This window comes from Bombina bombina, unplaced genomic scaffold (genome assembly GCF_027579735.1).
Source record: "Bombina bombina isolate aBomBom1 unplaced genomic scaffold, aBomBom1.pri scaffold_493, whole genome shotgun sequence".
Lineage (NCBI taxonomy): Eukaryota > Metazoa > Chordata > Amphibia > Anura > Bombinatoridae > Bombina > Bombina bombina.
This window is the reverse complement of record NW_026512178.1, coordinates 294,342-319,385: the sequence shown is the minus strand read 5'-3', so window position 1 is coordinate 319,385 and position 25,044 is coordinate 294,342.

The following is a 25,044-nucleotide window of genomic DNA, read 5'->3' as shown; positions in this document are numbered from 1 at the left end:
GGGAAATGGGGCAACCCAGAGTCAGAAGACAGAATCCTTTCAAGTTCCATGGTCCATAGTCGGTGGGGGCTGGTATGCGTTCCTCTCCAAAAGTAACAGAGGCTTCTGTTACATCTCCCCCACTGGTATGACTTTGAATTAGCTGAAGGGTCCAGCCCCAAATTCCCTTCCTCTTTGGTGGTTGGTCACTGCTGCCGGGGGTTGAGGATCAGGCCAAGCTTCTGGGGAGAGAGACCGGATGTTTCCTCTCCAGGGAAGGGTTTCTGTTGCTGGGTAGAGAGGTCAGCTACATACTTTCCCTGAAAACTGATCTGCCGCTGGGTAGGGAGGAGGTTGGCTACCTCTGCTTCCTGGGAATGGCTCTCCCACTAGGGAGAGAGACCGACTGTCTCCTCTTCCTGAAACTGCCGCTGCCACTGGGGAGGGAGATCAGCTGTCTCTTCTCCCAGGAACTGGTTCTACTGCTGGGGAGAAGGACCGGCTGTCTCTTCTCCCTGGAAGAGGTTCTGTCGCTGGGGAGGGAGGTTGTGTACCACCGCTCCCTGGGGATTGCTCTGCCGCTGGGGAGAGAGACCAGCTGTCTACTCTCCCTGGAAGGGGTTCTGTTGCTGGGGAGGGAGGTTGGCTACCTCCGCTCCCTGGGGATGGCTCTGCCACTGGGGAGAGAGACTGGCTGTCTCCTCTCCCTGGAACTGGCTCTTCCGCTGGGGAGAGAGAACAGCTGTCTCCTCTCCCTGAAGGGGGTTCTGCTGCTGGGGAGAGAAGTCGGCTACCTCTTCTCCCTTGTTTCCCGGAGCTGCTGCAGGTGCTGGGCAGAGGCCAGTGGGGCTCTGCCCTGTTGCCATCTCTTTGGCTGGAGGCTCCCCAGTCTGTCCCTCCTCAGATGAACAGTCAATTAAATCCACAATCTCTGGGTCCTGGGTCTGGGGAGAGAGGATGACTACCACCTCTCCCTGGGACTCCAGAAATGTCACAGGTATAGGGCAGAAGTCAGCGGCTCTCTGCCCTGTTGCCAGCGCTTCTGCTGGAGTGGCTCCCTTGTCCAAGACCATAAGCTCAGGGCCAGACTGCTGATCATGGTCTAGCAGCCCCTGGTAGCTCATTCCTGGTTGCCACTCCTTTGAGAAAAATTCCCATAAATCCCTGATTGCTGCACCATAGCTCTCTGCAGAATCTGTGGCATGCTGCTGAATGAGATCTAGCAGCCTTTTCTATGCCTTTCCATCTCCCATTCCTGGAGACCTATAGTTACCAGATTGGCTAGCAGCCAGAGTACCCCTGAGAGAGTTTCTCTTGGAAAATGCTAATTTCCTCCAGTCTCTGTTTCGCTAAGCTCCCAAAGTCTGGGTCTTCTGTCATCTATTCAAATAGTAATCCAGGGCTGCTGAATCCAAAGCCGAGCTTGCATAGTGTGCCATCGGAGGGCCCTGTAGCTGCCCTCCAGCCACATCTTTGCTTGGACCAGTCTATCTAGGGTAGATAGCCATTCCTCCCATAGCTGCTCTCCCAGGAAAGGCACTAGCTGGAACCAGTACCTTTCATCAGCAGTGGGGATGACCTTTCCATAACAGTCCTGTTCTTGTTGAAGGGCCTCCCTCTATAGTTGCTGGCGGACAATGTTCCTTCATCTCAGCTTGTCCTGTTCAGAACCAAGACCGTCCAACTGGACCAGCACCTCTTGTACTCTCCATAGGAACTCAGCTTCCACAGTTGCAAACTACTGTGGCACTTCTCCTCTGTCAGCAGGGGCTGTGTGGAAGAAGCAGATCCCACCACTGCCAGCTCTCGGTCCCCAGAGTTACAGCTTGGGAAAGATATGGAGGTGGGGGTGTCCTAAACCCCCGGTTTCCAAGGGAGCTCCCTTCTGGCAATCACCCCACCTCTGGTCCTCCCTAGGGGCTACCAATACCCAAAAGAGCAGAGCTCTGGGGCAAAGGGCTGCTGTAGTGACCTGGGGTAAAAGTTAGCGGGTGTCCAGGGTGATGCGGCTGACTGGCAGTTCAAGGAGCCCAGCCAGCTGGAGAGGGGTTAGGCAGTCAGAGATCAGCTTGGGGTGGGCGGTAGTTCCAGGAGCCTGGCAAGCTGAGAAGGGTTTTCCCATTCAGGGATCTGCTTTTTTGTTAGGAGGTAAAAACAATAAAGTAGCAATATAAAGAGTCTGGGAGATCCTGTAAGCCCTGAGAAGGCCAAATTCATTGTAAAAGGGTGTGAGCTGGGCATTAGGGGGTGGGGGGTAGCCTTGGCAGTCTGGTATCCATGACACTCACCTAGCAGCCAACCTCCCAAGAGTGTCCCATCTTTGAATTGCTGGAACAAGGAGGTCAGCCTCAGGATGTAGGAGTCAAGTCCACTCCCTGGAAAGCCTGTATACACATTGCTGAACCTCAAATTAGAATCACAGACAATTCAAGGAATGGTAATACTTCCTATTTACATAGAGGAATGCCTCCTCATGTGGGGCCACAATACACACATGGTTGCAGTCAATTGCCCCCATGAGATTGGGTATGCCCCCCAGCTGATAGAAGCATTGTTTTAGTGTGTTCCACTCCTGGAGGGTACGGAGGAAATAAATGAAATGCTGTGTCTGTTTGTCAAGAGCACTCAACACCCCTCCCAGAACCCTGGAGAAAGTGGATTATGCTATCCCAGACACATAGAGGGCTCTCTGTTGACTGGAATAAGCCAGATGCCAGGAAGTGTACAACACACAACAACTTCTGCATACCAGTCAGAGTTTGGTTCCTATACACCTGTGGGTCAATATCATCCTTCAAGATCTCAAACAGGGGAATGAGGCTTGCAGATTTCAAGCGATACCTATCCCTGACCTCCTCATCGGTCATTCCAAACAGGGTGACCCTAACCCTGTGAAGTCCTGGGTGCCCTTGCTCTCCCCTTCTGCTGATGCTGACATCTGAGTGGTCCTGCAGGCCTCTGATTGGGAAGGACCAGCATGCTGTGACCAGCAGCAACTGGAGCAGAAGGGGCAGCACCTGGGGCTGATGGTCCATCTATCACCCCTTGTGCCTCCCGACAGTGCCTCTCCAAACGATCCTTCTCATGTCACAGAAAATTCAAGGGAAACATGGTGGGTAATCAGGCTGTGCATTGTCTGTCTGTTTTAAGGCTGCAGATGTGAGGTTGTGCTGTTTGTGATTGGTTTGACACACTTGCAGAGGGCAGATATTGGTTTGTTTAATTAAGTGGCCAGGCAAGGTTTAACTGTTTGATATGCGGCTGAAATATATGTGAGTGTGCATGTGTTAGGTGTTTGTAAAGCATTCCAGAGACTTACACTAGTTTTTTACTGTGCACAATTGGAGTAAAAAAATCCATTCTGCGCGCGTAAGTTCATGCGCTGATTTGTGATACCGACTGTCGACGCCAGTTCTATGTTTGTGTATTGGAGTAAAAAATGGGCATGCCGTGAAAAATCTACGTGCATAACTTGTGTTCTGCGCCGGGTTTGTGTTTGCCTGAGCGCCGGGTTTGTGATTGCCTGATGTGCAAAAAAAATGGCGACGATTGCTTTTACGCACGTTGCCAAATATGTGATCAAGGTGCAAGTTGTGGTTTATTCTTTGAGCAAAATTGTGGAAAAGATAACACACCCTGCACAATAAATTTGCTCCACTTGTAATCTATTACATAGTCAGGTAAAATACTTTTAATTTTATTTTAAGTTCAGTCCCTTCCTACTACAACCTAACACATTTGAAAAAATACGTTTGTTAAAGGAAACCATCCAAATTTTGGCAAACACTTTTTAAAGATGCATCAAAATTAGAAGAAAATAAGTCAAATAAATAGTTCTGGATTTATCACAACTTTATTACTGTGTAAGTAAATAAAATCTCTTTTAAGAATATTGAGACCATTTGATCCCTTTTGCACCTGTTTTTGAACAAATGCAAAAGATAATATATTTTTCAGTATTCTTTGCATTCGTCTAAAAACGACAAACAATACAACAAACAAATGATCATGCAACTGAAAATTCATTGTTTGGTTTGATCATTTCATTCAGGCCTTTCTTTTTAGGCAGGAAACCCACTATCCAGTAACAATCCAGCAGTGCCCCACTTATTTAAAGGGCTATTAACCCTTTGAGTGCTAAGCACTTTCCCACCTGGGTGCTAAGATATTTTTTATTGTTTTTTTAATTTTTTAATTTTTTGAACACTTTTTGTAAACTTTTTTTTTTCAGACCCCCAAGACTTACACTGTTGAAAAGGTTAGGCAATTACCTTTCCAATGGTGGGTCTTGGGGGTCTGTAGCTGCTTAGATGCCTGAGATACAGGCTTCTAAGCAGCATGCCCCCTGCTCCTATACTTAACATTGTTAAGTATAAATAAAGTTGCGCAGTGACGTCATCACGTTATTGCACATGACGTCACCACGCAAAACGGGAAGCCCCGGCGATGCCTGTCACTCTACAGGCACGATCGCCGGGGTAGGAGCGGGTGGGAGCCCCCAGATCTCCCTCAAGGTGGGAGAATGCTAGTGACGGCTCTGAGCCGTCATTAGCACCAGAGTGGGAAACTTTGTGACGGCTTAGAGCCGTCATTAGCACTCAAAGGCTTAAACTCAAAATTTAATATCACATAACATGTTTCATTATTGAAAGAATAACATTATACATTATATATTGCAATGCACAGTCTTTATTTATTTAGCTGCCCTTTTGCTGTAAGGCTTGGGTTAATACTGTTATCTGCTTTTCTTTGAGCTAGCGTTCACCCCCTCTCCCTCACATTGTCTCTAGTCATTTGCTCTCTTATGGTTGATTATCAGTTTTGCATGAACAATCATGATAGAAAAGCGTTCTTTGCAGTAGCAAAGGGTGTACAAGGTTGCTTAGGTGTGACTATTATTGTGTACATATAAATATGCATTTTTATTTAACTATTAGATTGAAATTAGAAAGGAATGTATGTGTGCTTTTTTAAATATCTGTTTAATAAATTGTTATTGATGAAATAAGCTAAATTAATACTAAACCACTTTAAGGGATGAGAAGAAGTAATCTCCACTTCAATCTCTTCATACTCTGCATATGTGTAAACAACAGTCATGCTCAAATACTTTATATGTGTATTAGTTTGTGATTGGTTAGAAAGGGTTTTGTTCTGGGGACAGGGAAATCAGTGGAAAAAACAAACAAAAACAATACACCCGAGGAGCGGAGTATGGCCAAGATGGAAAATAGCTGCTTCACATTAGAGCTCCTACACCCTGTGTATGTCTTAATGGATAAATATGGACCCCAGCACTGCTTACGTAAGATAACTCCCACTTGTATGCTTTTGGGACAATGGAGGACATGCAACTGCCACAAAAGACATGGGATCCTTGCCCAACGACTGCAGCTGAACACACGGTGGGGCCTAGTTAGGAACATGCGCCTGACACGCGGCCCGGATTACACCATTGAGGAAAAGCAGGCAGCGTGGATCAGCCATAACCCATAACAAAGATCAAAGGGACCGAGATCCCATATTAGGGTCAACCTGCAGAACAGATACACTTCATTCCTCCTGAAATAGTCTGGTCTTATTGACCACTACACCCTAACGCTTGCCGGGTGGCTTCACATGGGCTGCTTGGGTCAGAGAAACAGCTGTGAGCATCCCTTTGGTGGGTTTGATCTACCTCAAGTTGTTTAAGCAACGGCTTGTCACCTCTTTCTTCCCACGCTAATGATTTCTGAAATGTTCATTCAAGCATGCTGAGATGTCTAATGTAACAGCTAAAACCTCCCTTATAAGCCCTAGGGGAGAACACTAACTTTCTGCACTATTTTGGAGAGGACCACGCACTCTTTATTTACCCTGTCATTATTCAGCTAAACAATATATATTGCTGCAGTATTAGAACATATTTTTCTTGTTACTTAATAAAGTGGCCTCTCTGCCAGGCATGGTACCTATGGAATAGCTCCTTCTTATTAAACACTACCAAATAGACCTGAAGCTGTTTCAGTGTGGATTCAATCAGTTTATTGTGCAACCTCCCTTATCATCCTGGATAACAAAAAAGTTTGCCGATCTGGCAATGCCTAATGAGATTTCAAACATGGCAGACAAAGGAGCGAAGTTTAAGAATATGAATCAATATCATTAGTACCTACAAACACAAATATACAGTTAATTATTTAAAACTGCTGGGTATTTCCGTGCTAGTCTCACACAGTGTGTACAGGTTACTCAGATAATTAACCCAAAATTAAAGTAGTTCAAATAAAGAGTGGCCTTGGCAAGGAGAGGACTATGTCAAGAACGTCTGACCCGCATTTCACATCACAGCTTTGACAAACTTGTACCCACTGCGTGAGACTAGCACAGAAATACCGATCAGTTTTAAATAATTCAAGATATGTAATATGCTAGAATAGCAGATTGCCAATCACTTTTACTCCCTTGTGGAGATTTAATAGTCACTGATTGTAATTAGTGATGGATTTTTTTTTTGTGTTACCCACTTCAATGGGGATAATTGCCCATGTTGTGCTTGTTCTCAGTATACGATTATAACTATGGATGGTATTTGTTGATTATGGTGTGGTGATTTGGATTGAACTGGCCAGTCATTTTTTAAATTTTAAGATTCTATTAATTAATTATTTATGTGTATAGTTAATATTGGTTAAGTTTTAGGCCCATCTCTACCTGCAGAATCTGTTTTGTAAAATTAAAGGTACTACCTCTTTCACAGATATTATGATCGAGAGCCCATAGGGCACTTCATCCAAGGCCTTTGCTGATAGCACCGCCTATCAATGTTATCATTAAAATCCTGAACTTCAGGGACAAAGAGGAAGTTTTAAAATGTTGAACAGCTAAACACCCCATCATGCATGCCGGTATTGAACTTCAGATTTTCTCCGACCTTAGCCTAGCAACTTTGCAAAAGCAAAGAGAGCTTAAGTTTATAACCACTTAGAAGCAACAAAATAACATAGAGATGGGGCTTTTAAACAACTATAATTGCTTTCAAAGGGGACAAGACTGCTACCTACAGAAGAGCAATGGACCTTGAAAACTTTTGTAAAGCTCTGAAAATTACCTCTGCTTTCTCCTCTCAGAAAGCTTTGACGCACCCAGATTATTCACAGACATGGGGATCTCTTCTAGCACCATAATTACTAGCGTGCTATTGGCATGAAATTACAGTAGTTGCTTTTGGCGGGTCATTTTTGTAGACAATTGTTGATCCAGATTTCTGCTGAAGACAGAAGAACTTATTGATAAGTTCTTAATTATAATATGAGTTTGCTGTTCTGATATTGTATATTGTTTAAAGGTTACTCAATAATGAAATAGATGACTGTCTTTAGCTTTGGGTTCTTCCTACCCCCCCCCCCCCCTTTTTCTTTTTCTTTCACCTAAGCTAGACTTTACATATGCAAATCTTTGTCACATTGTGCAAGATACTGCCTCCTACGGCTTAAACCTTTCTATACACACATATCTATTATTCATCCCCCCTTTTTTTTCTCTCCCCTCTTCCTGTCCCCTGAGTACATCAACCACAGATTATGATTAATATTGCTGAGGTCCATAACCAGTTATTGTTGCAAATGTATTGTTCATTTTTACATTAAGGACAAGCCAGGGCTAAGACCCCTGAAATAAATTATATTTCTTGTAGTTTACAAACATCTACTATACAATTGCAGTGGTAGATTGTTTTGAGATTATCATTTGTCTATAAACAAAACCATCTTCACTGATAGCTAGGCCTACTCAGCTTTTTTTTTTTTTATCTATTTCTCCTTACCTTCTTACCACCCCCTACATCTTCCAAGACTTCCACACTGAGTCAACTGGGGCCATAACAATAATACATGAAACATAGTGCCTACACATAGTCTACCACAAATTCTCACAGGATTTAAAATGAAGATCAACTTTATTACTGGAATCACCAGCAAGACATAGATGGGATACAGCTTAATAGAAGTTTTATTTAAAACCAAAAATTAAAGCTCTACGTGTTTCAGCAAGTATTTTTCCTTTGTCAAGAGCAAATACTGTTAGCTGTGATTGCCTAGCATTAAGACATCGTAATTTATAGTGTTTTCACCCTGCCAACCTGCCTCTAAACACCTACTTCACAGGTGTTGTGAGGTGGTTTACATCAGGGTAGTTCTATCCATTTGCTACGATGGGACTAATCTAAAGCTTCACACAACATAGGAAAAAGAGACAAAATACCGGACTGGTAGCCAAATGTCAGGAAGGGTTTATTCAGCAGATAGTGAATAGCAGCAGCTTCATATTATCTGACATGTTTCGCTCATGCTCTCATGCGCTTCCTCAGAGATAATTGTTAGAGTGCCACAGGTGAGGTTAAGTAAGGTAAGAGGGTTAATTCATTTCCTCCCATTGGTCTAAACTTAAGTGGAATATTGAATAGATATTAACCCCTGGCACTACAACAAATATTACAGAGATGAAATATTGGCATTGGATTTTACTAAATTTTACAAGTATATATAAAAGAATTTCTTGTGCAAACATATTCTCCAAGACAACATATAGGAAAATGCAAAAAAATGTATATATATATACATAAAAATACAAAAGAATACAAAAAATACAAAAAATACAAAAAGAAGAAATACAGAAAAGATGCAAGAGATGTAAAAGATGCAAAACATGCAAAGAATGCAGAGAATCCAAAAAATGCAAAGAATGCAAAAAAGATGCTTACTGGTTACTTTCTACACAAAAGCTGTATACTATATACAATAGTTAAACTAGAAAGGTAAGAATAGTAGCTATGAGTATAGCATAAACAAATTCAGTAAGGTTCTTCCAAAATATGATATGCACACTACCTGCTAGGTAATGATTGTGTGTCCTAATTTGTTATATGCTACTTTTTTTTAAAAAAATATCCTTATAATTAAAATTAAAAACATATCAGGGATACCAACACTGGATTCCTGACAAACCTTATATTGTATATTAATTCAATATTTGAGTCTATACTTGGACATATGTATGTGAGGAATTGCAGGAAACAGTGTGGTGTTATGAGATCTTATAAATCTCACTTTTGCATATGCATCCATATGTGTTCACGCGGATGTGCACCAGTTCACGCTAGCGTGCATCCACAGGGACACACAGATGTGCAGGAGTCAGGTAGTCACCTCAAAGCTAATTCAAGATGATGTTGTTCATAATATGCCTGATGATTGTGAGTTGGTGAACTAATAAGATGATACATACTCTATAGTTCATTAGTTGAATATTTGAATAATGTGTATATATCTCTTATAGTACATTGAAGAAAAGACTTATCTAACCAGGTACATGTGTGTATTCTGTATAACAGTAAACCACTATTGTTAACATGAACCAATTGAGTTTGAGATTCATTACTAAAGTACTTGTGATGGTGAGTGATGGATATATTCATTCTATAAATAAATTAACATCATATCTCCTATTGATGCCTAGAGGTGTCCTCGTTTCTAATGTGAAAATCCAGAATACTTCCCTTTTAAGTAGAGTTTTTAATCTGTCTCCTCCCTGGGGGTCCTTAATTATATGTTCTATTCCCTGAAATGAGAAATTCCTAATATTTTCTGAATGTGTGTGAAAATGTTTTGCTACCGGAGTTCTAGGTATATCCTCTTCTATGGATGTGAGGTGTTCCCTTATTCTGTCCTTAAGGAGACGAGTAGTTATACCTACATATTGAAAGCCACATTGTTTGCAAATCACCAGATAGATTACAAAGGTGGATGTACAATTAATCCTACTCTTGATGAAGTAATCTTTTCCTGTTTGAGTTGATCTGAATCTTTTACTCACATTGGTATAATCACAGCTTTTGCATCTAGCATATCCACATCTATAGGAGCCCGTAGAAGGTGTCAACCAGTTGGTCTGTATTGTTTCCTTATTATGGAATTTTTTCTTTATTATATCTCCTATATTTGTGGCTTTCTTTGCTGTGAATTTTACTATGTTGTCTATTTTATGTTTAAGTATCGTATCCCCATTCAGTACTGGGAGATATTTTTTAATGATTCCACATATTTTGTAAAATTGTTTACTATATTTCGTAGTGAAGTAGATGGGGTCTTTGTCCTGTTAAGTCAATCTGTCTACTATTGTGTGGGGCCCTGATCCAGAATGATTGTGCAAATTGTTAGCTCCTAATTTTCTGGATTATTTACTTTAGATCTATATACAAATACAATTCTCTGGGTCCTAAAAGTAGAGCTCCTAAAAAAAAATTCTGCCTTCTAATTTTAAACACATTTGTTGACCCCTGGATTACATATAATCTACACTCCATTTTTTCCTTTGAGAGCAACATCATATTATATTTATATTACAGAACAAAATACATTTAACATCTGTGTGTATTTGTACTAAAAATATCAGAGTTTACAAGATTTTTTTCATGTAGTAGAAAAAAGACCTACATTTTATATTTTCTTCCACTGGCTGCAAAGGTGGTTGATGAGCTTGCATGCTGCTAGTTTTAATATTGCTATTGTTTACCCAAAACTGTGTTTAACTCCAACAAAATGTTAAGCACATAGTCAAAGTCATCTCCAGAAAAGCAATACACTAATGGCTTGTCAGTAAACATGTCCTATGAGCCTATCTAGGTCTGTACAGATGTGTATTACTGTCTCAGAACTGACATTGACTATTGTCCCTTTAAATAGGTTCTTTAGATTTTTTTTAAATTCAGATACAACATCATACACAAGCACATTTAAAATACAAGTTAAATATTTGTTTTAATGCTAAATGTATTACAGGAAAAATGTAATGAAGGAAGTGAATAATATACACACAATCATACACACACACACATATATATATATATATATATATATATATATATATATATATATATATATATATATATATATATATATATATATAAGAAGCTGCACCCAGGTGGTAAATCGCCATAGACCGGACCAGAAGTGCTTGATCTGCATAGGCAGAACAGGAATAAGCCAGTTACTGAAAAAAGGAGTACTGTATATGTTGAGAGGATTATGACTGCTCTTAATAAAGGCATTGTTACCTGAACCACCTTAAGAACGCATTGTGGAGCTATCCACACTCCTTTATTAAGATTAACCTATCACAAACAAGAGGAGGGGTATTTAATAGCACCCAATACTGACACTAAACACTTCTTGAAAAAGCCCCAAGGAAGGGGGGAAACGCGTTGAAGTATGGCCCACTACTCTACCTTCTATACTTAAGAAAAGAACTGACATATCTCTGCAATTTGAGCGGACCTATTTGGACACATTCCTAACTCGAGCACAGCTGTTGACGACCGCACACAAAACTTATACAAACGTAAGCGGAGACGTCACTGATACAGCCAAGAGGATCTGACACAGCCCCAGCGACCTGCACCATACCTGTCAGCCTAGAGGACAGCGGTAAAGCAAGCGGTCCGCGAGAGGAGTGTAAAGACCCAAAGGATCCAAGCTCTGACAAGGGGATTTCCCATTTCACTCGAACATTTTTTGCACGGCTCCTGGTAGCTTCCCCTACAAACGGATATTGAGCTGGCAACGTTCAGGTACCCCTCTCATATGCTAGCTTGATACAACAAACCAAAAATCCAGCACCTGAAAGTAACAAGGTGTGCACGCTTCAGGAATACTGCACTGTACTCCACACAATATAAAGTCACAAAGAAGAAGCAGCACCAACCAGTAGTTTCCAACAGATTTATTCGTGCAGTATGCACAGTGAACAGCCAGACCAACAAACAGCAACGTTTCGGACTTAGTCCTTAACCATGCATAGTTACACCTGGAGATCATGCAGCTTAAATATACCTGTAAACCACACCCATTCCTTTAAACACCTTTGACATACTGAATGTTAGCACCATCTAGTGGTCATATAAAAAACTTTTTTTCTAACAGAATATGAAAAGTCAGGTTAAACACATATTGCTCCTAACAAATCTGAAAAACATTTCAAACATATTGAACATATTAAAAACTTTTTAAGACAATCAATGAATCATATACTCTAGAGACATAGAGACCAATCCAGTACTCTATTCATACCTTTTGGATGCATGGTATCCAGTCTATTGATCCAATAGGCCTCCCTAATTTTTAGTCTCTTAGCTCTATTGCCCCCCCGCCTAAGGTGTCCCACTTGTTCTAATATCTGGAACCTCAATTGAGTCAAACTGTGACCTACAGACAAGAAATGGTTGGCCACTGGGGCATCTAACTTTTCGGTTCTAATGCTACTCTTGTGTTGGGTCATTCTCTCACGTACTGTATGGGTGGTCTCACCCACATACCCCAATCCACAAGGACATTTAATATAGTATATAGCAAAATCTGAAAAACTGAAAAACTGAGGGGCGCTTACGTTCCTGGGTTAAGTCTGTGAGCTGTAGAAAAGCCGGTTGCTCTGTTGAGCAGGAAGTAGATCCACTGTAATAGCGTGTTGCAGGTGTCAGTGATAGTCTGCTTCCTGTGTCACTGTAGTGATAAGCGCTGCCTGAGACAAAGGGGGGTGTATTCTCCAAACACCTCCAGCAGGTAGTAGTCTGTGAAAAGAAAGCAAAGACAGGCGCAGCCCAATTCAAGTGTAGTATTCTTTAATTCAGTGTAAGTGCACACATACAAATGGCTACTTACAAGAGGCACAAATAAAATCTGCATATAAAGGTATCTTTACATCCAAACTGTGTTATGATATAACATACAGCTATGAAACAAACTCTACGCATTTCGTCTGAGGACGCCCAGACTTTCTCAAGAGATGAAAAATTAGAAGTGTTGCAAGCATGGTGCCTACCGGCTTTATAAAAGGGACCATTAATTGCATGATTAGTTACCAGCCAGTCAGAGTGTGGTGATACTGATTGGCAGGTGAGCTTGTTAAAGCTTTGCATTATTGTATGTTTGAAAAACATATAGGATTTGTTCAGTGTTACCACCTTGAATGCTATAGTAAACATTAAAATATGAACATAGATAAGAAAATAGACAATAAACTTTATGTTAAAAAACCTTGTTTGTTAGAAACTAGAAAGAACCTTAAAAACAATTTGTAGTTGTATACACTAAAATTAAAAATCTGATATTGTGTTTTTTTTTAAAAAAAAAAAAAAAAAAAAAAAAAAAAAAAAGTTTTTTTTTTAAAAGTAAAGCTACATGAAAGCTTGCAGGTCTAACTCTAGGTTTAGACCTGATGGTTGCATGGTGTTAAGTTGGTAAATCCACCATGATTCTCTGCGTCTGAGTGTTAGAAGCCTGTTTGGAAATATATTGGGGGGTATCCAGTCTATGACTTGGATTTTAAGGGATGCAGGATTTGAATTATGATGTAATTTGAAATGTTCTGGCACACTGTGTGTCATGAGGCCATTTTTTATATTATTGACATGTTCTCCCAGCCTTGTACGTACAATATATACGTACAAGGCTGGGAGAACATGTCAATAATATAAAAAATGGCCTCATGACACACAGTGTGCCAGAACATTTCAAATTACATCATAATTCAAATCCTGCATCCCTTAAAATCCAAGTCATAGACTGGATACCCCCCAATATATTTCCAAACAGGCTTCTAACACTCAGACGCAGAGAATCATGGTGGATTTACCAACTTAACACCATGCAACCATCAGGTCTAAACCTAGAGTTAGACCTGCAAGCTTTCATGTAGCTTTACTTTTAAAAAAAACTTTTTTTTTTTTTTTTTTTTTTTTAAAAAAAACACAATATCAGATTTTTAATTTTAGTGTATACAACTACAAATTGTTTTTAAGGTTCTTTCTAGTTTCTAACAAACAAGGTTTTTTAACATAAAGTTTATTGTCTATTTTCTTATCTATGTTCATATTTTAATGTTTACTATAGCATTCAAGGTGGTAACACTGAACAAATCCTATATGTTTTTCAAACATACAATAATGCAAAGCTTTAACAAGCTCACCTGCCAATCAGTATCACCACACTCTGACTGGCTGGTAACTAATCATGCAATTAATGGTCCCTTTTATAAAGCCGGTAGGCACCATGCTTGCAACACTTCTAATTTTTCATCTCTTGAGAAAGTCTGGGCGTCCTCAGACGAAACGCGTAGAGTTTGTTTCATAGCTGTATGTTATATCATAACACAGTTTGGATGTAAAGATACCTTTATATGCAGATTTTATTTGTGCCTCTTGTAAGTAGCCATTTGTATGTGTGCACTTACACTGAATTAAAGAATACTACACTTGAATTGGGCTGCGCCTGTCTTTGCTTTCTTTTCACAGACATATAGCAAAATCTGTGTTACATGTAAAGTGCCCCCTAATCTCAAATCTTTTCCCGGTTCCAGAATGGCTGAAAAAAGACCCCTTAATCATGTTATTGCAGTGTGAACAGCAAAGGCAAGGAAAGCAGCCCAGATTTTTACCCCCAATATACTTCTGAACCATTGTCCTAGATGGACCAATGTCAGCATGAACCAACAAGTCTTTCAAATTTCTACCCCTCTTAAATGCAGGCATAGGTGGCTCTTGAAATTCAGGTACATTAGGATTATATGTTTTCAAAATGTGCCAATGCTTAGAAATGATCCTATTTATCTTATTACTCAACTTAGAATACTGACTTACAAAAATTAACCTATTTGGCCTTTCCTTCTTTTTGACCCCTTCCTGTGGCAGTAAATCCTGTCTTGGGATTGCCTTTACATTTTCAATCTCCTTTTGAATAAGGGCTAATGGATAACCCCTAACCTTAAAGCGGTCACCCATCTCTTCCAATCTCTGTTCTACAGGACCTGTTTCAGAGACAATCCTTTTCACCCTAAGGAGTTGACTTCTTGTAAGTGACCTAATCAAGGACGGGGGATGCATGCTATTGTAATGAAGAAGAGTGTTGCAATCTGTTGATTTCTTATGTAGATCAACTACAAGATTCTGGTTACTTTTAAGTACCCTGGTATCAAGGAACACAACACTCTCCTCACTACAGACCAGCTTAAATTTAATGTGACAAGTAGCAGAGTTAAGTTCATTCACAAATTCTTCCAGGGTTCCAATGTCGCCCAGCCACACGCCAAAGATGTCGTCTATATACCAAGTGGCAGCATATTTAAAAAATAATGGATTATTATAGACAAAATACTCCTCATACATATTCATGTATATATTGGCGTATGTAGGGGCGACATTGGAACCCATGGCTGTGCCTTGGAGCTGCAAATAATAATGATCCTCAAAAAGAAAATAATTACATCTCAGGATAATATTCAATAGTTCCAAGATAAACTCCCTATGTTGGGTATTATATCTCTCATCCTGACACATGATCCTATTTACAGCGCCAATACCAGCCTTGTGTGTAATGGATGTATATAATGAAGTGACATCCAAACTAAAGAGGATTCCTTTAGTATTCTCAATTGGTACACTCTGTAATTTTTTCAAAAAGTCCCCTGTATCTTTGATAAAGGAACTAGAGTTAACATATGGTCTTAAAGATTTATCTAAAAAGATAGATGCATTTGATAGTAACGAACCCATGCCTGCCACTATAGGGTGGCCCGGAGGGGCTGTGGCACTCTTATGTACCTTAGGGAGAGTGTAAAGGACAGGGGTAATGTCCTCTGTATTTAGAAGGAACTGTTCAGTATCTTTGTCAATAATGCCTAATTTAACAGCTCTCTGTACACAGAATGTAATTTCCTTTTTGATTTTAAAAAAGGGGTTATAATCCAACCTTTGGTATACATCCTTATCAGACAATTGAGAATAAATTTCATTAACATAGTACTGCTTGTCAAGGAGCACTGTGGCCCCACCCTTATCGGCCCCTTTAATGACCAATGATTTATTGTTCCTCAGTTTGTCTAATGCTTCTTTCTCATTTACAGACAAACTACCCCTTTTATCCTTATTTTCTTTATGCATCTGCCCATGTTTACAAAGTGTCAACACATCTCTTTCTACTAATTTCATAAATGTTTGTACCCCTGCATTCACTTGTGCTGGTATGAAAGTGCTTTTTTTAGTTAGCCCCAAACTTTTAAAATTTAACATCTGATTCTGCAAGCACACAGTAGAAGTTTGACCTCTGATACTACATTCAGAAATGTCTGCAAAAACACTTTTTAATTTTACTAATCTAAAGAAGCGGTATAAATCTTTACGTATTGCAAAAGTATCAAAGTCCTGTTGTGGACAAAACGACAGTCCTTTATCTTTATCTTTTTAAGAAAAGAACTGACATATCTCTGCAATTTGAGCGGACCTATTTGGACACATTCCTAACTCGAGCACAGCTGTTGACAACCGCACACAAAACTTATACAAACGTAAGCGGAGACGTCACTGATACAGCCAAGAGGATCTGACACAGCCCCAGCGACCTGCACCGTACCTGTCAGCCTAGAGGACAGCGGTAAAGCAAGCGGTCCGCGAGAGGAGTGTAAAGACCCAAAGGATCCAAGCTCTGACAAGGGGATTTCCCACTTCACTCGAACATTTTTTGTACGGCTCCTGGTAGCTACCCCTACAAACGGATATTGAGCCGGCAACGTTCAGGTACCCCTCTCATATGCTAGCTTGATCCAATACTCACAGAGCAAGATCAACAACATATGAGACTGAACTGTTCACATTTCCTACAGCATTCCTGCTTGATATCTTCCACCTTAGACCTGTATATGTGACCGGTCACTGTTTTTAATCACTGTTTGTATATTAGATCATAGTTTCATTAGGCAGCAAGCATTTTTGTTACTATTGGCAGCTAATTTTGCTGTGTTTTATACTATATTTTTACTGGACGTCCAGTCAGCTAGCAGTTTGTTATTTTATACTTAACTACACATAGGTACTTTTAGCTCTAGGTAGAGCCCTGTGACTATTATTGTTACTGTTTTTTATCCAGGATTAGGTTTTTACCAGTGTTTAAGATAGTTTTAAATTACTGACCTATTGTAATTTGCTTGTTCGAGCTCATCGTTAGAGCTAGTTATTTAATTCTGTCCACCATCACACCAGACACTGCGTGTGCATTCTTATCCTATTTTTATCTTATTGTAATGAATAAATGTGTATCTTTTTAGAATCGATAACCTCTGTCTTGATATATTACAATTGAGCTTTGATATCACTTGTGGATATACTCCACTTAGAATTTACTTATGTACCTTTAGTAACCACATACAAATACATTACACCTTTCCAATCCTCTATCTGGGTGTATTTACTCCCCATTACCTATTGAGAATTACTCATTTACTTTGGGATCACATACCTTAGCTGTCAGCGCCAGTACTTTTCTTTTCATTCTCAACTACCCATTGGTCCTTGTGAGAGGGACCATTTTTGTACTTGGCTGGTAGAAATAAGCGCTGATTCTTACTTTTTTCTCAGTAAATCGCCATAGAACAGGCTAACAATAGTATTGAGCCAGTTGTTCGTTCCTGTGAGTGTGCTTCTCTGTGTGTGTATATATATATATATATATATATATATATGTGCGTGTGTGTGATTGTGTGTATATTATTCACACACATATATATATATATATATATGTACACACACACACTTTAATCAAATTCCTACTCTATCACATATACAAATATATTAGAGCGTGAAAAATAGATGAACAGATCCAGCTATGAATTTTGCACTTTGCTGCATATTTTCTGTCTTTGAATTGTAATATAGTTCTAAACAAGGAATATCATTGACTCCCTGTGACACATACAAGGAATAAAACACAATTAGTGAGGCTGTGTTTGAGGGGTCAGGCAAGCTGTTGTGTTTGCATACACTGTGGCTGGAAAATCTCATAGGAGTGAGTAACAGTAAACTTAACTGTAAGTAAGTCAGTGTGTTTTATTTGCAAATTGATCTATCTAATGCAGAATTATTTGTCCAAGGGGCCATAAAAGGGGGTGACTGAGGGGTACAAAATTTAACCCCAAGCCTCTGTCAATAAATACACAAAATAAATTACCAGATATATCTGCAATACATTTCATAGGTGTATGTTCCATCCATTTTTGATAATGGTCGGTTTTAATTGTATGGCCATTTGAGTTAAGTGAATATTGATTTTTGGTGTAGCTTCCATTACAACAAATATTGCATTTGGTGTATGTATTTGTGTATCTCCATAAAAGGGACAGGCTCAGAAAAGTCAAAAATAGTGAGATATCTTGCAGAGGGATGCAGCACTCTTCAGGTTTTTGTGCCTACAGGCACCTGAGATGTAAATCCGACCCTGCCTACATCTCCCATGACTTCTACACTGAGTCAACTGAGGCCATAACAATAATATATGAAACATAGTCCCTACACATAGTCTACCACAAATTCACAATATTGAATTACTAAATGTTAATATCAAGCATTTAAAAAAATCTAGGCAAGAGGTCCATATTGATATGTGAACTACATAAACAGAAGGAAGATGTAACATTTTTTTCAGGAGACACATTTCCAAAGTCATAAAGAGCTTGGAAAAGATACAGATATCCATTGGCTTATTTTGCCCCATAAACGTAATGTGGTCGGAATCCTCATACATCATACCGTGTTCTTTGAACTCTTGTTAATTGAAAAAGACACAAAAGATATTTCATGATAATTGGTCTCCATTATGGTAGATCAATAACCTTAGTTAACGTCTAATCCCCTAATGTTAATCAGCATATTTTCTTCGAAGAAATCACAAAAATAAATTTAGAACACACCAAAGGCACATTATTTCTGTGCTTAGACTTTAATATACAGATATGGCGGTGTTGTGTCTGTTAGGAATCAAGCTGAATATCCCTCTTTGCTTCTCCAGTCAACTCAGACCTCTTTAACCTCCAAAAGATAGCCCAAGATAGTGTAGTAACATCACACAAAGGTACTCACAGGATTTAAAATGAAGATCAACTTTATTACCGGAATCACCAGCAAGACATAGATGGGATACGGCTTAATAAAAGTTTTATTTAAAACCAAAAATTAAAGCTCTACGTGTTTCAGCAAGTATATTGCCTTTGACAAGAGCAAATCAATAGCATGTACTGTTAGCTGTGATTTCCTAGCATTAAGACATCGTAATTTATAGTGTTCTCACCCTGCCAACTTGCCTCTTAACACCTACTTCACAGGTGTTGTGAGGTGGTTTACATCAGGGTAGTTCTATCCATTTGCTACGATGGGACTAATCTAAAGCTTCACACAACATATTCAGCAGAATGGCACTCATTGATAGAAGATTGTGCCTCCTTACTTCGACAAGGACCCCCAACAGACTCTGCACAGGGACCTCTGTTAAAGAATTCCCTTAATCTGAACCTGTCAGGGTTCAGCCTGGAATTGAACCTGGGACCTGTCTCTATTTCTGCAGCTGTTATTTCCCAGCCTGTTGTTTTACCACTATGCCACCAGATGGCTTGATCACAGGAAAAGAATATTGTGTTTTTCTGTTTGCTGCAACTTTGGCTCCCTGGCTCCACCTGCTTGCCAGCTGAAACAAATCATTTAATCAGCAGCCTGTTTTATATGGGAGGTTTGTTTGCAATTCTGTGCTTTCACATTGAGAGTTATACTCTAAAACACTCTCTGCTCCTGTATCCTGTGTGAAATACAGATTTGTTGGATTTCCTGGTTCCTGATTTCTGATTCAATTACTGACTACTCTTCTGGATAATCCCTTGGCACTGTGTTTCATTTTTGGGACTGATTTCCTGGCAATTGATCTTGCCTAAAACTCTCTTTCCTAAGGACTGACTCAGGTACTTTTGCTTGCTTGTTTCCTGATACTACAAAGTTTAAATTGCAGTCTATGCAAATATCCTGTTTGCTTCTACAAAGTTCCAAATTGCAGTCTATGAAAATATCCTGTTTGTTTCTACAAAGTTCCAAATTGCAGTCTATGCAAATATCCTGTTTGTTACTACAAAGTTCCAATTGCAGTCTATGCAAATATCCTGTTTGTTTCTACAAAGTTCCAAATTGAAGTCTATGCAAATATCCTGTTTGTTTCTACAAAGTTCCAAATTGCAGTCTATGCAAATATCCTGTTTGTTTCTACAAAGTTCCAATTTGCTTTTATGCAAGTATCCTCTTTGTTTCTACAAAGTTGCAGTTTGCAGTTTATGCAAATTTTCTTAAAGTACCAGTTTGCAGTTTAGGCAAGTTTCCTTAAAGTACCAGTTTGCAGTTTATGAAGTTTCCAGTTTGTTACAACTGTGTCCAGTCTACAGCATATGCAAGTATCCTACTTGTTATTACAAGGGTCTGCATTCCTGCGTGTTATTACACAGTTCCAGTCTTCAGCATATGCAAGTATCCTGTCTGTTATACAAGCGCTGCTTTCCTGCCTGATACTACACAGTTCCAGTTCTACAGCATATGCAAGTATCCTGCTTGTTATTACAAAGCCCTGCTTTCCTAAGTGTTATTACACAGTTCCAGTCTACAGCATATGCAAATATCCTGCCTGTTATTACAAAGCTCTGCATTCCTGCCTGTTATTACAAAGAACTGTATTCCTGCCTTATACTACAACCTATAGACTTTGTCTTATCTAATTGCATATCTCTACATTGCTTTATCCTGTAAATAAAACCATCTCCTTTATTTCCTAAAACGTTGTACCTGTTTAATTATGCCTAAAAGGAAAGACTCACGCAGACAAAACACAACATTAACCCCAAAACCTGACACCTCTGTACAACAGCTCCTTACTCCTGAACCTGCTCCCTTGCAGAGTATGACAGAACCCTACCAGCGATCACCAGCAAAATAAATCAGAGGACGATATTAACCCTAGAGTTAGCACGCTTACCTTACTCAGCAAGTCTATTGATCTCAGTCACACCGTTGGGGAGCTAACAGATTTAAGAAGAACAACTACAATAATAGATGACAAAGAGTGCAGAGGTGTTAATATGGCTGCTGCAGGTACATAGGAAACATTCTTACAGATTGATAATGACTAAGGCCTAGATTTAGAGTTTGGCAGTAGCCGTGAAAACCAGCGTTAGAGGCTCCTAACGCTGGTTTTAGGCTACCGCCGGTATTTGGAGGCAGTGATTAAAGGGTCTAACGCTCACTTTTCAGCCGCGACTTTTCCATACCGCAGATCCCCTTACGTCAATTGCGTATCCTATCTTTTCAATGGGATCTTTCTAACGCTGGTATTTAGAGTCGTTTCTGAAGTGAGCGTTAGAGCTCTAACGACAAAACTCCAGCCGCCGGAAAATAGCAGGAGTTAAGAGCTTTCTGGGCTAACGCCGGTTCATAAAGCTCTTAACTACTGTACCCTAAAGTACACTAACACCCATAAACTACCTATGTACCCCTAAACCGAGGTCCCCCCACATCGCCGCCACTCGATTAAATTTTTTTAACCCCTAATCTTCCGACCGCCACCTACGTTATACTTATGTACCCCTAATCTGCTGCCCCTAACACCGCCGACCCCTATATTATATTTATTAACCCCTAATCTGCCCCCCTCAACGTCGCCGACACCTGCCTACACTTATTAACCCCTAATCTGCCGAGCGGACCTGAGCGCTACTATAATAAAGTTATTAACCCCTAATCCGCCTCACTAACCCTATCATAAATAGTATTAACCCCTAATCTGCCCTCCCTAACATCGCCGACACCTAACTTCAATTATTAACCCCTAATCTGACGACCGGAGCTCACCGCTACTATAATAAATGGATTAACCCCTAAAGCTAAGTCTAACCCTAACACTAACACCCCCCTAACTTAAATATAATTTACATCTAACGAAATTAATTAACTCTTATTAAATAAATTATTCCTATTTAAAGCTAAATACTTACCTGTAAAATAAATCCTAATATAGCTACAATATAAATTATAATTACATTGTAGCTATTTTAGGATTAATATTTATTTTACAGGCAACTTGGTAATTATTTTAACCAGGTACAATAGCTATTAAATAGTTAAGAACTATTTAATAGTTACCTAGTTAAAATAATTACAAAATTACCTGTAAAATAAGTCCTAACCTAAGTTATAATTAAACCTAACACTACCCTATCAATAAATTAATTAAATAAACTACCTACAATTAACCTAACACTACACTATCAATAAATAAATTAAATACAATTGCTACAAATAACTACAATTACATAAACTAACTAAAGTACAAAAAATAAAAAAGAACTAAGTTACAAAAAATAAAAAAATATTTACCAACATAAGAAAAATATTACAACAATTTTAAACTAATTACACCTACTCTAAGCCCCCTAATAAAATAACAAAGACCCCCAAAATAAAAAATTCCCTACCCTATTCTAAATTAATAAATGTAAAAGCTCTTTTACCTTACCAGCCCTGAACAGGGCCCTTTGCGGGGCATGCCCCAAAGAATTCAGCTCTTTTGCCTGTAAAAAAAAACATACAATACCCCCCTCCAACATTACAACCCACCACCCCCATACCCCTAATCTAACCCAAACCCCCCTTAAATAAACCTAACACTAAGCCCCTGAAGATCTTCCTACCTTGTCTTCACCATCCAGGTATCACCGATCCGTCCTGGCATCCGGTGCTGAAGAGGTCCAGAAGAGGCTCCAAAGTCTTCCTCCTATCCGGCAAGAAGAGGACATCCGGACCGGCAAACATCTTCTCCAAGCGGCATCTTCGATCTTCTTCCATCCGGTGCGGAGCGGGTCCATCTTGAAGCAGCCGACGCGGATCCATCCTCTTCTTCCGTTGTCTCCCGACGAATGACGGTTCCTTTAAGGGACGTCATCCAAGATGGCGTCCCTCGAATTCCGATTCCTGATCGGAACAGCCAATAGAATGCGAGGTCAATCTGATTGGCTGATTGGATCGGTGATACCTGGATGGTGAAGACAAGGTAGGAAGATCTTCAGGGGCTTAGTGTTAGGTTTATTTAAGGGGGGTTTGGGTTAGATTAGGGGTATGTGGGTGGTGGGTTGTAATGTTGGAGGGGGGTATTGTATGTTTTTTTTTACAGGCAAAAGAGCTGATTTTCTTGGGGCATGCCCCGCAAAGGGCCCTGTTCAGGGCTGGTAAGGTAAAAGAGCTTTTACATTTATTAATTTAGAATAGGGTAGGGAATTTTTTATTTTGGGGGTCTTTGTTATTTTATTAGGGGGCTTAGAGTAGGTGTAATTAGTTTAAAATTGTTGTAATATTTTTCTTATGTTGGTAAATATTTTTTTATTTTTTGTAACTTAGTTCTTTTTTATTTTTTGTACTTTAGTTAGTTTATGTAATTGTAGTTATTTGTAGCAATTGTATTTAATTTATTTATTGATAGTGTAGTGTTAGGTTAATTGTAGGTAATTGTAGGTAGTTTATTTAATTAATTTATTGATAGGGTAGTGTTAGGTTTAATTATAACTTAGGTTAGGACTTATTTTACAGGCAACTTGGTAATTATTTTAACCAGGTACAATAGCTATTAAATAGTTAAGAACTATTTAATAGTTACCTAGTTAAAATAATAACCAAGTTGCCTGTAAAATAAATATTAATCCTAAAATAGCTACAATGTAATTATAATTTATATTGTAGCTATATTAGGATTTATTTTACAGGTAAGTATTTAGCTTTAAATAGGAATAATTTATTTAATAAGAGTTAATTAATTTCGTTAGATGTAAATTATATTTAAGTTAGGGGGGTGTTAGTGTTAGGGTTAGACTTAGCTTTAGGGGTTAATCCATTTATTATAGTAGCGGTGAGCTCCGGTCGTCAGATTAGGGGTTAATAATTGAAGTTAGGTGTCGGCGATGTTAGGGAGGGCAGATTAGGGGTTAATACTATTTATGATAGGGTTAGTGAGGCGGATTAGGGGTTAATAACTTTATTATAGTAGCGCTCAGGTCCGCTCGGCAGATTAGGGGTTAATAAGTGTAGGCAGGTGTCGGCGACATTGAGGGGGGCAGATTAGGGGTTAATAAATATAATATAGGGGTCGGCGGTGTTAGGGGCAGCAGATTAGGGGTACATAAGGATAACGTAGGTGGCGGCGCTTTGCGGTCGGCAGATTAGGGGTTAATTATAGTAAGTAGCTGGCGGCGACGTTGTGGGGGGCAGGTTAGGGGTTAATAAATGTAATATAGGGGTCGGCGGTGTTAGGGGCAGCAGATTAGGGGTACATAGGGATAACGTAGGTTGCGGCGGTGTACGGAGCGGAAGATTAGGGGTTAATAATAATATGCAGGGGTCAGCGATAGCGGGGGCGGCAGATTAGGGGTTAATAAGTGTAAGGTTAGGGGTGTTTAGACTCGGGGTACATGTTAGAGTGTTAGGTGCAGACGTAGTGTAAGGATATGTTTAGTTGTTTTTAGAGAACACTACAATTACAGCCCCTGCTTTATGCAGAACCACTCAGTCTCACACCTTACCTCGGATTCCCACAGATTTAACTTAAGGGAACCCTGATATGCTCATTGATCTGAGGGTCACTACAGCAGGGTTGCTGAGTGAAACCGGAACCTTCACGCAACAATAAATGCTTATAGCAGAAAAGAGAGTAAGTCTTATAGGATTGACTACAGCAGTAGTGAAAGAGTTAATTAGTGCAGGTGCCTTAATTCAAACAGAGTTGCAATGGGAATAGTTTATGCAGCAGGCTTTAGCAAACACACTGAAATTAACACAGTACTTTGATAAGTGAATAAGTCAACCTCTGGTCATTTTGTAAACCATACATTGATAGTGTATATTAATAATTTGCAGAGTTGTTCAATCAGAGTAATATAAGCTGTGGTAAACTTGAGGAAACAGATATAGTTTAAGTTAGAGCAAACAGTTCATTTCAAGCACAATAGAGGTTAATTGCGTAAAGTTTGAAATATGCTTATGCAGTCCGATAATGAATAATGGTACTTTGTAATAATCTTTGTCACAGTTATTTGTTTGCAATTTGGTAAATAACAGTTTAAAGGTTTAGTGCATATTTGATTTCTGAAGCGAATATGGAAATCCAGCAAATGAGCGTTCCACAATATATAGCAAGTGAA